Source organism: Parus major, chromosome 15, assembly GCF_001522545.3.
Source record: "Parus major isolate Abel chromosome 15, Parus_major1.1, whole genome shotgun sequence".
Taxonomy (NCBI): domain Eukaryota; kingdom Metazoa; phylum Chordata; class Aves; order Passeriformes; family Paridae; genus Parus; species Parus major.
This window is the reverse complement of record NC_031784.1, coordinates 433,982-445,540: the sequence shown is the minus strand read 5'-3', so window position 1 is coordinate 445,540 and position 11,559 is coordinate 433,982. Positions and strand designations below refer to the sequence as shown.

Here is an 11,559-nt window from a genome sequence, read left to right as displayed (position 1 = left end):
CAGCAGCTCCTCCAGCACAAAATCCTCTCTCATCGCTTCCCCTGCCAGGATCCAACTGCTGCATTTGGCTTTTCTGGCTGTTAACTCGTTTCTCATTTATGCAGCAGGAAATGACAGGACATGTTTTGTGTGCATTGTACAGAAACCTCCCCATCTCCTGCTGCTTTCCTCGGTGCAGCCGAGCTTTGGTGTGGGCAGCTCTGCCACTTTTGGTTCCCAGCTCTGCCACTGACTCACTGCAGAAATTTGGTGAAATTTGTGCCCTTCTGAACAAAATGGGGATCACAATCATTCTTACCTAGGAGATGTGCACAGAGACTTTGTTAATTAATGTCTGTAATTTGAAATCTCGAGATGAAAGGCAAAGTGAATCACGTGAATCCGTGAAACATAAAATAAAGCACGTATGGAATAATGCATTTACCACTTCTTTAATGCATTTAACACTTCTTAACCATTAATCCTGCTCTTGTAAAGGGCAAACTGCTGCCAGTGCATTGGAAACAGACCTGCAGAGAGAGAGCCAGGGGCCAATAAATCTGTGAACTCTCTGCCTGCAGACCTTCCTTCACCTCACCCAGGAGGAATGAGTTTAACAGCACCAGTACCTGCCACACTGCCTGGAGACAAACCTGCACAAAACAGCTCCATGGAAGGGAAACAAATGAGCCTGGTCTGTGTGTGCTGGATCATCTGCAGGCTGACCCCAGGGGCTGCTCTGTGCCCCTCCTGCAGCCGAGAGCAGCAGCCCACCCCAGGCCACAGAACACAAACCTGAAATAACACAAAGTGATGGCAAAATGTGCAGCAGCAGCAGCAGGGGGAGCTTACCCCAAACACAGCCATTTATTATCCTGAATTTCTGTTCTACCTTTGTGGAGAGAACCTGAGTGTGATCCCGACATTCTGCCTGACGCCCGTGCATGAGGGGCTCAGAGGGATTCTGGAGGCAGAACAAGTAATAACCCAGTGAATTTGGCCCCATGGGAATAACTATTCAAAATAAAATTCTGCTTTTCCCAAGAACACCTTTGGGAAAAACCTACAGAAGAATAGCAGAACTATTCACAAATATTATGGCAGTGAGAGACTGGGAGAAACCTTGGCCTTCCAGAGCAGATGTAGCTTTTACTTTACCCTGCACTGAAAAATATTCACTCACCTACACTGAGACAAGTACCAGAGGCACCATGTAAAGACTGCAAAAGTAAAAGGGTTTTTTTTTACATAAATAACATTAATGCAGCACTTGGAGAAAGGGTTCATTGAGAATTACTGCCTTCAGACAGAGAACAAGGCCAGGGAGCACTCAGACAAGGTAAAAACTGAAGCTGGCTTAGAGCTCAGCCAGACAGATGCTGTGGAAAAGTTTCACTGAAGATGAGCAGCTTTTGGCACTTCTGAACATTTCCATCACCCTGGCAATCTCTGGGTGTTTGAACTGGAGCACCAAGTCTGTGCTTGAGTCAGAATTAGTGATGAAATCAGACCTACCTTGTCATTTTGTCACTATTAGACAAGAAAGAATAAGCTCTTTTAGTGTTTCATGAGATAAGCTCCCCAGATTCCTGGTTTATTCATACAGCCCTTTCTTCTGGCTTGTTCCAGTTCCAACCCATCCTTCCTGAACACAAATCCTACACTGACACAAAAAGCCAGAGCTTTAAGATGTGTTTTAAGTATTCCACACTCTTTGTAAATGGTTTTAATTATTGCTGATGGAAATAATGGGGTTTGTTTCTCACACGTCTCTCCTGCCCTTCCAAATGTGCCTGGTAATTTGAAGATATGTGAGACACAGAGTGGACATTGTGATATTTCCCCTGAAGTATTTACCTGCTGGTTTTATTATTTATGTAATTGTGGTCTGTTATCAATCCAATAATGATGGATAGTGATAGCTGAACATTCCTGTGGGACTTCATCCCTAAAGCAGGTTTGATGGAAGGATAAAAATCCAGATGCATTTTTTCCCATGCACAGGAGGAGATTTACCACGTACCTGAATAACTTACACTGCACCAGCCCATGATGAAATAAACCCATTTCAGCCCTGAAGTTATTCCAGTAAATCAGAAATTCTGATAACAGGGATGCCATGGACCTTTAAAAGCACTGAGCTCACAGGCACACCTTATTCTGCCGAGCTAATGCCAGCAATTATACTTTTAATGAATGTAGCAGAGAACAAAAAACAAATAGTGCTGTATGCCTCAAATCTGCATTTTCCTGTCAGCCATGACTGCTATGAACATTCTGTGCTCCTGGCAACTCTTACACACCACGAACAAAGTCTCATTTTCAGCCTGGAGGCAGATGTGGTGTCAAGGACAGTCCCTTTTTGCTGACCTGGGAGCTGTGCTTTGGAGGGGGAGTAGCCCACAAATGCCAAGCCTGTAAAATCTAAATTGTCATGTACTACTGAGGACAAAGCCAGCAGCACAGACAAGGAATTAGTAAAACTAATTAGTAAAACTCGTCAGTGTTTAACAGAGCTCTTCTGAGCTCAGGTTTGCCAAATGATCTGGAGATGCAAGTGCAGACAGACAACAGTGGAATCCCTTTACCCACATGGGAAACAAATGGGTGCTACCTTTCCATTCACAGTGGTTTTTCCACTCCAGCTCCTCACTGGGTGTTTTTTAATCCTCTCCATTTCTTCCCTCCTTACCCCAAAGCCTGGGAAATCCTCCAGGACCTGACCTGAGCACCAGAAGAAGCTGAAGAGCTGAAGTGGGCAAACCAGGCTGCTGAAACCCCAGAGAGAACAGCAGTGGATACTCTGCTCCACACCCCTCTCCTGCTGTAAAAAACCTTCTTTCAAACAATAATTTCCAACTCACTACAGCCAGTTCCATCCACACATTACAGTGCAGAGCCCAGCTGCACTAGGGAACATTTCCTGTTAGCTACAGCAAATGAGAGTGAGAAAACATCCTTCTCAACAGCTGCATGGGCCCTTCAATGCTATTAAATAAAGTGATGCTAAAAAATCAACAAGGTGGTTTGATTAAATGTGCTGGCAGTTTTTTATGTAACAGAGTAAATGTTAGTTACACAAAGCACAATGGGGCAATGGAGGGGGAAGGCAGCACCTCTGAAAGGGATAAAATGCAGGGCAAGGAGAAGGAGAAGGTTTTTCCTTTGTGCTCCTCAATTTCTGCGTGCCTGTGCCGTGTCCAGCTGGATTTCTGTCTGGGAGGGCTCTGGGGATGCTCTGAGCTGGAGCCCAGCCCTGTTCTGGAGCTGGGATCGCTCCAGCTGGGCAGTGACACTTCCACGGGTGCTGTGCCACTGAAACCTGCCTGTTCCCTCCTGTACAGGGCACAGGAACTGCACTGCCAGCTGCTCCTGCTCTCTGCTCACAGCAATTCTCCCAAAAACAGCCACTGAAGGCACCTGAAGGTGCCACAGCCTGGGCTCAGCAGCTCAGTCACTGCCCGGCTCCTGAGCTCCCTCCACCATGGACAGCTCATCCTCCTCTCCTCTGCTGTTCTCTAAATTCTTCTGCCTTATTTTAAGACAAGCAAAGACTGTGTATTGACAAAACTTTTATCATTATGTTATATAAATATCAGCAGCTTGAAGCTTTATATGCTCTGTTTCCTTGTAACAGTATTTGCAGAAATTAAAGAGACATTTTTCCAAAGGGAAGTTGGGCTGCAAGCTGAGCACAAGGTTCAGGGTTTATGACAATTAGTAACTATCAACATCCAAGGTGGCAAACCTCTCAGCTGGGATGATGGCTGGGATCAATGTCCAGAGTGGCTGTGTGAAATGTCCCCTTTTGGGGCTCTGAGCAAAGCTGAGAGCTCCCATCCCTGCAGGGCTGAGCTGCAGTGGCTGGAGCCACCAGAGCTGTGCATGGTGTCACCCCAGGAGCAGCCTTGGCTCCCAGCTGTCCTGGTCCCTGTGCTCACACAGCGTCTGCACAAAGCTCACAAAACCCTCGCTGGCACTTCTGTCCTGCCCCAGCCTCAGCAAGAGCCCCCAGGCCCAGGAGACAGGGGAGGATCCCCCTGGCAGTGCAAGGATGGACCTGCTGCTGCTGCTGCTGCTGCTGCTGCTGCTGCTGCTGCTGCTGCTGCTGCAGGTTCTGCAGAGCTTCCCTTCCCTCCCTGGTGTCCCTGGTGTCCCTGGTGTCCCCAGTGTCCCTGGGGTCCCTGGTGTCCCTGGTGTCCCCAGTGTCCCTGGTGTCCCCAGTGTCCCCGGTGTCCCTGGTGTCCCCTCCCTGGGGTTCCTGGTGTCCCTGGTGTCCCCAGTGTCCCTGGTGTCCCTGGTGTCCCTGGTGTCCCCAGTGTCCCTGGGGTCCCTGGTGACAGCTCTGCCGTGCCTGTGGCACTCTCAGCACAGCAGCTGATCCTCCTCAGCCTCACCATCCCTGCCCTCACCAACAGAGCAGCCACGAGCTGCAGCTTTCCTCAGAAACACAAAACCACCGGCTGTAGCCACCTGCCCCACCAAAACCCCCAGACAACTGCAGAAAACTCCTTTACAGCTGCCTCTGTTCCCGTTCCAGTTCATCCAGGAGCCCCCAGCCACGGAGACACAGCAGCCTGAACTGTACTTAATCTTCAAATAAACCAGAGTTACTAAAGTCACAGGCAGTGTGTGGTAAATACATTTACACTGAAGATTTAAGACTGTTGGATGCAGACCCTTCCAGAGGGACATTTACAGTTCCAGGATACCCAACAGGCAGCCCTTGCCATGCACAAACTGACTGCAGCCACCCTGATTTATCACAGTAGTAATTTTTTTAAAGATTAATACATTTGCAGACTCATTACTATGAGTAGCACATGGGCAGTTAATTTAAAATGAAACAATAAAAATTGTAGAAGATCAATACTTCCCTCTCCCCCTTTCTTATACAACATTTAATTAAGAGAAGCAATACAATGGATAAATGTTAGACCAGGTTCTGCAAACAATACCCACAGATTTCCACTGACCCTGCTGAATGATCTTGGGCAAATAAACCTGAGGCACATTGAAAATTTCTGACCTGCAAAATGGACAGAATGATATCAAAGCACCGTTCTTAAGCTCTCAGTAAAGAGTTTTAAAGCAGACTAAGAGCTTCTCTAGACAAAACACAGGTTCACACAATTAGATTTCAATATGAGATTATAAACTTGTAAGTCTGATATCCTTTAAAAAAACCCAACACACAAAATTTCATCCAGCTCTTCGTCATTCCTAATTGCAGCTCCCACTGCAAGGCCACAGCAGCTCCTTGCCCCTGAGCCCTCCCTGCAGATGAAGAGAGGCAGAAGATCCCCTGTGATTATCAGAGAACACAGCCAGAGCCACACACAGCACTCAGCCTCCGAGGCCATGCCCTGGCCACAAAACCAAAATGAGATTATTTCCTTCAGGGCCAGCCTGCTCCATCCATGGAGTGCCTGAGCTGCACTGGACAGTGCATAAAGATGTGCAGAGATGTGTAAAGATGGGTAAATACGTTTAAAGGTGTCTGAAGATGTGCCAAGGTGCTTTAGGCACCAGGAGTGTGGAGCTGTGTGTGAAGCAGGAGCAGGTTGGAGGGAGGGAGAAGAGCTCTGACTGTGAGTGGACACCTCGCTGTCATTTACAAAAGTAAATGCTCCTTTAGCAAACCAGAACCTAATGAATTACCAAGCATTAAAAATGGATGGTCCCTACACAGCACTTTTTAAAGCTGCCTTGATTCCTGTTTTCATTTCACATAAAGCACCAGAGCCCAGCTGAGATCTGTGGGAGGCGAAGGGGATGAACTGAGAGGCTCTCTGTGTTTGTTCTGTGCTCGGGCCACTTCAAAAGCCGCGTGAGCAAAGCTCTCAGAAAAGCAGAAGGGCTCCTGGCATCCTGCATTTAATTTCTATTTGATCATTACCTGGCATGCCAGTGTTTAAATGCGAGCCCTGCAGGGGAGGCAGACACAGCCGTGCAAAGCATCTCGCCAAGGAACACAATTGACCTGACAACCGAGGGCACAAATCTTGTGCCAGAACAAACCATCCACAAGATTTCTACAGTCATCCTACATAAAAAACCTGATCAGACTGCTGGCTTCAGACAGAGCCTTATGTCAGGCCCAGTATGACACAAGCACATTTTCCCCAACTACTTAAAGGTTATGTAATAGAGATCTGCAGAGCATTAGCAGCCACATGACACGTCCCACTAAGATTTCAAACTGCCACCTACAAAATTTAATTAGCAAGCAGTAAACAAGGGAGAAGGGAAGAAACACACTCCTGGAGCTGGCAGGGAATATTCCTGAGGTTCTGAAGGATGTGCAGGATTGGGGGCAGGGAGGTGGGGGGAAGAGAAAGGCAGATTTAGCAGGAGGTGAAGCTGTGAGTGTCACAGAGCAGGGAAATGCAGTGAACAGGGGCTGGATTCAGCCCTGGAGTTCTGCTTGCAGTGACAACCGTGAGCTTCATCCCCTGAATTGTGAGCACCCCCAGGCACCTGCAGGGAGTGGCAGCCCCAGCACAGTGCCAGGGGCTCTGTGCTGTGCTCCTGGGGCTGGCACAGGTCTGTGACAGCCTCTGCTGACCAACAGCAGAGAACAGGGACACTGAGAGGGACAGGGCTCTTCCCACACCTCTGAACAGCAACCCTGCTAGTCCACACCACACTAACACAGAACATCTTTTCAGCTCCATAAGGAGGAGGTACAGAAATATTCATCAGGAGCTGAAAAGGTAAAAGTCCCAGAATAAATTCCCTATTCTGGAGAAATTTAGCCTTGATTTAGGATTTTTCTAAGCCAAGCCCAAACGAGTTAACCTGCCTCAAGAAAGGCTTCTTTTCCTTTCAAAGATGGCACGAGGGGGTATCATTATAAATTTTTCCATCACCCATCCAGTGTAAAAATTTGATAAGGCTGTCTATAAAAATGATTTATGCTCCTCAGTGAAAGAAAATAAATCAGTCTAGTTCTGGGGGAGGTGGAGCCTGAAAGGAAAACGGTGCGTTGATGGCTGCCCACCAGCCCACCGTGATCACATCGAGCCTTGAGGAAGAGGAGCTGGCTCTGGGATGATCTTTAAGGCAGAAATGGAAGAGGGTTTCACATTGTCACGGGATGAGAGCAGGGAAGAGGATTTGTGCCTTGCTGTTACATCCTCAGTGCTTTCCTTTTGCCTGGTCACACATCACCCTGCACTGCTGCTGACCAGCAAACACTGGGCACAGCAACACCTTCTAGAAATCGAGCCTGTTTGTAGCAGAAGACAGAAAACTTGATGACAATGACATATTAAAAAAAAAAAAAAGCAGAAATCGAGCCCCCAGTCCCATTCCCTCTGTCCTGACTCCTGCACTGTAAATGTTTCTGCCACCAGCAGGGGAACGAGGCTCTTCACTCCAACCTGGGCATACCCACGAGCACAACAGAGCATTTAGCTCATCAAATGTTATTCCAGAAAGCTCAGAACAAATTCACATTCCTCTGGCACTCAGCAATATCCTTCTATAGATCAACAGCACACAATGCAGGCTGTCAAGTGATTTATCAGTAGCATCTAGAAGCCTCTGTTGGGATTCAGCATCCTGATGGAGAAAACTGTATTTGGTCTGAAAATCTCATTTCCTAAGCAGATAAAATAAATAGAATGTAGTGGAAAGAGTTGATTATTATTCCCATTTACAGAAGGAGAACAGAGCCCAAGAGACACCAAATGCTTTGCTCAGGGCCATTCACAGGATGTGTGGCAGGGCTGGAAGCCCCCTCTGATCTCCTGACCAGCACCACACCACGAGCACCAGGCAGTGTTGTGACACGAGCCTTTAGGGCACTGGAGTTTCCTCCCCAAAACCCCAGGCCCAGGTTTTTCACAGCCAGCATCTCCAGGGTGAGAGGATGTGCAGGATGAACACGGCTCCAACACCGCTCTGAGAGGTTCCAGTGGGCAGAGGAGCCACAGTGACCATCCCAAGGGCAGCCCCAGGAGCCTGAGCTGTCCCCAGGGCTCAGTGCCCTTCCCTCAGCCCCCCGGAGCAAAGCAGCCTGGCAAGAGCCCCCTGCTCACCCCTGAGCTCACCCTGCCTCCCTGGCACCATGCTCGGAGGAATCTGCTGTGGCTACACTCCAGGTCTATTTTCATTCATGATACTGGGATTTATTTCTCAATTCTAGCAGCAAATGGTGCTCTAACAGAAGAAATGTCACTGTCAGCAGCACTCTGAGGCAATCCTCCTCTGTGGTGGCCAGGCATCTCACACACAGCACCAGCACCCACAGAGGTGATCACCAGTGGCACCCAGCATTTTCCAGAAATCTGAACCAGATTCCAGCTCCTTGGTGCTGTGCACAGAGAGACTTTCCAAAGAGAAATCGTTATTTCTGCAGCTTGACATTCTATCAGAACAGGATATACAGGCTATGAAAGGGGGAAACAAAGGATTTACACAAAATTCCAGTTTCGTCAGAACCTTTTGCTGAATAATAACCCAAAAATAAGTCCCAGGAAAAGAGTCGTGACTAACAGATTTTTCAGCTCCTGTGACATATTTCATAGCAGTGAACGGGGCCTGAAACACTCTCAGTGAAATGAAAAACAGCCTCGACTGTCAAACCGTGCTTCATTCAACATAAATATTGAAAGGACAGGACGTGATGCATGACCAACCAGTCTCTCATTACAGCGTGATTTTGGATGTTTAATTTTGATCTGTGGTGGGCATTGGCACACGAAGAGGAAACCCCCAGTACCCGAGGATATGAATTATGCAGTGATCACAGGTCCTCGTTTGTCCTGCAGCAATCCGGACAGGTTCAGAGGTTTTCAGCTGTGTTGTGCTGGCCGCTGAACGCAATGCTCAGTGTCCCAGAGCTCTCCCCATGGCTCACACACACACGGCTGTGTGCCCATCTCACACCATCTACCGCAGCTTGTGCAGATGCACAGCTCCACACACAGCTTCTGCAAGCCTGGGGTTGACCTGTGGAGAGATGCTTCCAATTTCCGAGCTGGCAACCACTGAAGCAGCATTTAGCAGCATTTAGCAGCATTTAGCAGCATCTAGCAGCTCTTCAGACCATTTTCATGCAGGAATCTGTGGCCCTGCACTGCCCCATATCTTGTTCCATCTGGCTTTTCCTACCCCTAAAACCCGCCTGCTGTTTTAGAGCTGTAACTTGGTTTGAATTGTAGAAATTTCAGCGCTCTGCCGTTCTCCAGAAGGTGCTCCAGGTAGAGGCAGCTCCATCAGGCTGGATGTGGCAGCTGACGCTGGAGCTCGTTCAGGTCTGCAGGCAGGGAAAGTCAGGGCTGCTCTCCAGCCTGCAGACAGCACATCCCTGCTTTCATTTACAGCCCGGCTTTTCCCTACTGAAAACAGTCTGCACAAGGCCACGGACCAGGACCATCACATCAAAAAGGAATAACAAAGAGGCGCCTAAAAAAGACCCCAAATCCTTTAAGGTACTACAAGTAGCACATATGTATTTCAAAGGCTGTCTACAGCGGTGAGTCCTGGCTGACATCTGTAATATCTGATCTGAATTACCTTCTTCAGTTGTCAGCTGGGCAGACTTGAAAGCCCTCCTCTAATAAAAATGTGACACCTCCTGATCAAAAACACCAAAATACAAAGTGACTACAGCAACTTTCCTATCAGTGCCATGTACTGCTGCTTTCTATTATATTGACTTTATGGGGATGCTGTAACTTCCCCTCTGCTGCTTGGTCTGTGTTTCAGTATTTCTTGCTCTTTTCTTAAGGCAGCTCCTCTGTCTTGCCAAGCAATAGTCCTTGTTTTTATTTGGATGATAGCAATCATGGTATTCTTCCCCTGTCACAGAAAACTTGATGCAGTTCTTAATGTTACAGCCAATGGCTTTGAATTTAGCTTATTTCTGCAAAATAGATCCAACCCCTTAAGAAGCAGACTCTGTATTTGCCAGCTGCAGTGTCAAGACTCACTAATAAGTTATTCTGCTGAGTTATTTTATATTTCAGCCCTCCATCACTACCTGCCGTGGTCAAAGCAGCCCAGGCAGTATTTTACCTCTAAAATAAAAGGCAGCAGCAGCAGTTTGGAACAGAAAAGCCGAAGCTTTCCTGTGCACTGAGATTCTCCTCAGTCACAAGTGCACTAAGCCCATGTACAGCTGTAATGTCGACCATCACATCACTCCGGGAAAGACACACCCCCTGCCCAGCGCCACAAAAATACCGATTGTGGGGAGAGGTTCATGAGACCCCTGCAGGATCCCCCGGAACAGCGAGCACAGCACAGCAGTACACGCTAATTCACTGGTATTTATGGGAATATGCAATAATCAAAGATTGTTATTCTGTTCTACGTGCTCGCCTGCAGAGCAGACATCCCCCGATCCTGCTGTCCCTGGTGCCCATACAGACGCGGATCTGGCTGGATGTGCCGGCAAATGCGGCCGTTCTGTGGAAAAAGGATGAGCTATTCCCTGGCCATCCTCTCGTTTAGCATCAGATGCCAGACAAGCGGCACGTATTAGCCCAGCCGGTGGCTCTGTGCAGGAGCGGCGCTGATGACTTTGCCATGACACCACAATCCACATTTGCAAAGCAAACCCTTTCTGTGCGGATGCAGCACGCTCGGGGCTGGGGCAGGGACAGCACCGACACCACCAGACACCGACACAGACAGAAACACAGCCATCAAACCTGCCAAAATGGCTTTTATCTTATTGGAAACCCTCGAAGTGCCTGGGAAATGACATCAGATTAAACATCAGTCGGAGGGAGGATGGAATAATCTAGCAAGAGTTTAATCCCTTTACCTAGCGCTCGTGCACGATGCACATTTTACCATTCAGAGCGGCACCCAGAAGGGAAGATTCACTGAAGGGCACGGCCAGATTGCTGCAGAATAATAAAGTTTGCCTGCCTGCGATAAGAGTTACCGATGCCAGAAGGGATTCTCCCCCGCACACGCATCCCCATCCCCATCCCCATCCCCATCCCCGCCGGGCCCGCAGAGCCGCGGTGCTCTGGGGGAGAGAGCGACACATCCCCGCGTACCTGTGTGCGCTCAGGGGCTGCCCGGGGCTCCGGGGCTCATCCCGGCCGGAGCGGGGCCGGCGGCGCTCGGGGCCGGCAGCGGCAGCAGCTCCGGGGCCGGGGCCGGCAGCGGCAGCTCCGGTATCGGGGCCGGTATCAGGGCCGGCAGCAGCTCCGGAGCCGGCAGCAGCGGCAGCAGCTCCGGTATCAGGGCCGGCAGCAGCTCCGGTATCAGGGCCGGCAGCNGGGCCGGCAGCAGCTCCGGTATCAGGGCCGGCAGCAGCAGCAGCAGCTCCGGGGCCGGCGGCGCTCGGGGCCGGCGCTTGACGGGCGCTTGGCGGGCGGGCAGAGCCGAGCGAGCATCATCACACGGCGATCGAGCCTATGAGGCAGCAGCAGCGCTCCCGCAGCCGCCCCAAGATGGCTTTCCCCGCTCCCGTGCCCGCCTCACATGGCCCTGGCCGCAGCGGGAGCCGCCGGAGGGACCGCGGGGGAGCCGGGCTGCGAACAACCGGGATGGGAACAACCGGGATGGGAACAACCGGGATGGGAACAACCGGACCGGGATGGGAACAACCGG

At 49.6% G+C, this 11,559-nt stretch overlaps 1 protein-coding gene across 9 annotated transcripts in view; it reads right to left on the bottom strand.

The window, feature by feature from the left end:
• Nucleotides 1-11,218, bottom strand: part of RIMBP2 (RIMS binding protein 2) — a 94,566-nt gene extending 83,348 nt beyond the window's left edge. For 8 of the 9 annotated variants that reach the window (XM_015644332.3, XM_015644333.3, XM_015644331.3 and 5 more), the window contains exon 1: nt 11,001-11,218. The gene's annotated coding sequence lies outside the window, so the exon portion shown is untranslated. The remainder of the gene's footprint in view (nt 1-11,000) is intronic. The other variant, XM_015644336.2, reaches the window with a different exon arrangement.
• Between the last annotated feature and the right edge of the window lie 341 nt (nt 11,219-11,559).